The sequence below is a fragment of the Phyllobates terribilis genome, unplaced genomic scaffold (assembly GCF_046119375.1).
Source record: "Phyllobates terribilis strain yellow unplaced genomic scaffold, ASM4611937v1 Scaffold_2__4_contigs__length_985480577, whole genome shotgun sequence".
NCBI lineage: Eukaryota > Metazoa > Chordata > Amphibia > Anura > Dendrobatidae > Phyllobates > Phyllobates terribilis.
The window spans coordinates 94,646,166-94,650,556 of NW_027362762.1; positions in this window are offsets into that span (position 1 = coordinate 94,646,166).

Here is a 4,391-nt window from a genome sequence, read left to right on the forward strand (position 1 = left end):
CTGTTTTGGCATACTTCTTTTCTAGTTTCTTCATTATCTACTTTGGTTTGCTATAGGTTGATCCCGGTTAATACGGTTGTCCCTACTTGGCTCCTTTTTTAATGCATAGAAGAAAGGACGAGTAACAAAGATCAAAATGGGTCCACTATTATGATGCCAGCTGCTCTCCTAAACATTGCTCCAATTTCCCATGCATAAGGCGAGGTATACTCTGAATCAGGCTCAGACTGGCACACAGGAGAACAGGAGAATTCTTCGGTAGGCCGCCCCTGTGATGGAGTGCTCATGCATTGTGCTATTACACTTGATTCACAATTTACAGAAAAAGGTAAAGTTTAACCATTCATTAAACAAGCTAGCCAAATTAATATTACATAGAAACAAAAGTAAATTTGCGTACTAGGGCTGGATATTTTTGCATGTAGCTGAACAGTGGGCCCCAAGAATCAATACTGGTGGGCCTTTACCAAACCAGTCCGACACTGCTCTGAACCTACTCTCTAGAGTTATGTGCCCAACGGTGGCATCCATCCACCATATGGGCCCACTATACAAGCGTTGGGCCTCTGACAGCCTATCCAAGACAATATTTCACCCTTCTCTATAGAATTATGGACTATTGTTTATTCCCCTCCGTAACTATGGATGTTTGTTATCTGATGCTGCTTTCAATGTTGGCCAAATTGTGGCCGATTTTTATTTAACTAAATAAAAAATGTATAAATTAGGACTCATTTTAAAACAAAAAGTACACATATTTGTATACATGGCATACTTTTTTGTGTAGTGGCCTTCTATATAGGAATGCACAGTCTGACTGGGGGCCTATGGGAAGGTTACAGCGCACATCAGGAAAAGCTTCAGATGTATAATGTAGGCTAAGTTGACAGACGCAGTGTGCACTTAGCCTTAGTTTGCAAACTGCGATTCTTCTGGAGTCTTTAATGTTATAGGACTACCGCATTTATTCTTAATTATGCCAAACGTAAATTCAGTAGGCCCAGGAACATGTGCTATTCTTCATATGAGTCTGAACATTGACTCTTGTTGTAGATTGGATTAATGTTTGTTGCAACTTATTGTGTTGCTATCCTTGGTAGACAGGGACACAGGGTAATTGAACAATTGATATTTGCTAATATGTTGATTACTCATTGTATAAGTCCATGTATCTTGTTGACCTGCAAAACAGTGAAGGCCAAACTATGCAGATTGATTGATTAAATACTTAAACAATGACAGACGAGCCCCTGTCACCTTCCCCTTTTCTTAAAGGACCCCAATATAGTCGTCTAGACTGTGGCTTTGGTGCATACGTTGCGAGGGCCTGTATAGTTATAATTCACCTCTGCTGCATCTGTATGGATCTATGATATCGCTCACTTACATGGGATAACCCCCATTGTCTGCCCAGCGCTTAATCTTAATCTATGGTATGTGCCATATGCAAATATCAATAACCAACAGCATGGAGAAAGAAGAGAATGTATCACACTACAAATAATTTGTATCCCATCCTGTTGGGCTTAAGGGAAACACAATTATTTACAATAAATAATGAAATATATAATTTCTGTGTATGATACATTGAATAAATCTCTTTATTTTAACATAAAACTTTGCATCTAAGTTTGTACTTGCATGAAATTCGCAATTCTAATGTTTGTAATGGGGGTAAAGAAAAACAAATCTTATATCTACAGCGATTTAATTTTTAATTTCCCATATCGCTATATCATCTATACTAAAAAAAAAAAAAAGAAAATCTTGCAGTTTTCCAAGTGGCCACTGAGCCTCATAGTAAGCTGGCCCATCCTGATTACTTCTCAGCAATAATAATCATTTTATTTCTATGGCACCAACATATTCCACAGCACTGTACAATTCAGAGGATACAAGTACAAACAATATCAGACATTATTCACTAATTTGAACAAGAGAAGTTATTGCCCTGTTCCCAGTTTACAATCTATCAGAGTAATTTCATCATTATCAAGGATTACGGTGACAGATCACATATACTATATGGACATAAGGACTCGCCTTTTAATTATAGAATTCAGGTTTTTCATTCAATCCCATTGCCCCGGGTGTATAACTTCCGATTCCTCACCATGCCATCTGTCTTTATTAACATTTGTAAACACCTATATTCACAATCCATATAGTGGGGCTTATATGCACAACTTATTAGGAACACCGAAGAAAAGAACAAATGCAAGCCAATAAAATCACCAAATCTTTATATTAATGATAACACACAATGAAAGAATGTATAAAAAGAAAAAATAGAGCATCACAGCTAATGAAAAATTTGCAGAAATCATCTTAGCAAAAGTATAAGAGGTCCTGAACAAAACAGTTTTTGCAAAACACGCGTCGAGCGTGGTGGAATTTCACCCTCTCCCTTGTGGTTTGTACCTCCTATACTGTGTGGGTATATTATACTATTATTCTTACTATATAGCCCTCTATTGACTTGCATTATCATATGGGTAACTTACACTATACATTAATATTATAATTACCTTATTACTACCTTGATTTTATCATATTTATTATATAAGTGCAATAGATTTACCCTTGTGGATTGGCACAGCAAGGTTTCCACTATGGTTATACTTTTGCTAAGGTGATTTCTGCCAATTTTCCATTACATGTGGTCCTCTATTTTTTCTTTTCATATATTCTTTCATTGTGTGTTTTATATATCATTAATAAATATTTTGCTGATTGTATTGGCCTACATTTTCTCTTTTCTTTGGTTTTATTAACATGTGTGACAGAATGGCTAGTGGTGCAGAGCTCACTGATACCAGTGTAGTCCTGTATTAGGAGCCACCGATGTAACAAGACAGTTTGTGAAATGTCTTCCCTCCTAAATATCCTACCATCACCTGTGAGTGATATTATTGAGGAGTGGAGACCACATAACGTTACAGAGCGGGGTCGCTGAGGAGCAGAGGGCAGAAAAGTCACCAACGCTCTACTGACTCTATAACTGAAGAGTCCAAATCTCCTCTGGTATTAATATCAGCACAAAGCTTGTACGCTCGGAGCTTCATGATGTAGGTATCCATGGATGAGCAGCTGCACACAGCCTTGCATCACCAAGCACAATGCCAAGTTTCAGATAGAGTGGTGTAAAGCCGCCACCACTGGAGTCTGGAGCAGAGGAAACATGTTCTGTGCAGTGATGGATCACACTTATCTACATAGTGTCTGGTGGACGTGTCTGGGATGCTGAATGTCAGGAAAACGTTACCTGCCTGACTGCATTATGCCAACTGTAACATTTGGTGTAGGAGGGATAATGCTATGGGCTCTTTTTGAGGGATCAGCCTGGGCCTCTTAGTCCAGCTAAGGGAAATCTTGATGCTTCAGCACACAAGCCATTTTGGACAATTGTAGCTTTGAGCTATTGTGAGAACAGTTTGAGAAAGGCCCATGACTGTACCCCAGTGCATAAAGCAACGTCCATAAAGACATACTGTATTTTCCGCCGTATAAGACGACTTTTTAACCCCTGAAAATCTTCTCAAAAGTCAGGAGTCGTCTTATACACCGGGTGTCATCTTATAGGGCGTATACCCTTATAGTCCAAATGTTGGGGGAGGAGGGGGTATATATATATATGATGTGTGGGGTGTGGAGGGTGCGGTAGCCGCATAGGAGCGGGGCACAGGAGGCAGCAGCCGCCTGCTGCAGCCTACACTGTCCCCGCTGCTAAAGAAAATGAATATTCAGTGCTCCCCACGCCCATGGGGATGGGGAGCACTGAATATTCATGCTCCTTAATAGCGGCACACAGTGTAGCCGCAGCCTGGCTCCTGCTGCTGCCGGAATCGCGTGTGCCCGCTGTTAAAGGGCATGAATATTCAACCTCTCGCCACGCCCATGGGCGTGGGGAGGGGTGAATATTAATGCCCTTTAATAGGGGGCACACCCGATCGCCCAGCAGCAAAAGGATCCATGCTGCGGCTACGCTGTGTGCCAGCTATTAAGGAGCATGAAGTCACTGCTCCCTGCGCACACAGTCCCGGTGTGGGGAGCAGTGACTTCCGGCAGCTGATCTCTCCTTGTGAGCCGCGCATGGTAGTGATGCCATGCGCGGCTCACACGGCGAGATCAGTGAGGGCAGACAGGACGCAGCACTGGAGGAGAGAAGAAAGGTGAGTGGGAGTGTTTATTTTTTTTATGTGCCGCATGATGGGGATTAGGTGGACCATGCATGCCAAAATAAGTATGGGGGGGCATACATAACAGGATAAAGGTGAGTGGGTCATACATACCAGGATAAGGCTGAGGGGGGCATATATAACAGGATAAAGATGAGGGGGCCATACATACCAGGATAAGGATGAGGGGCCATACATACCAGGATAAAGATG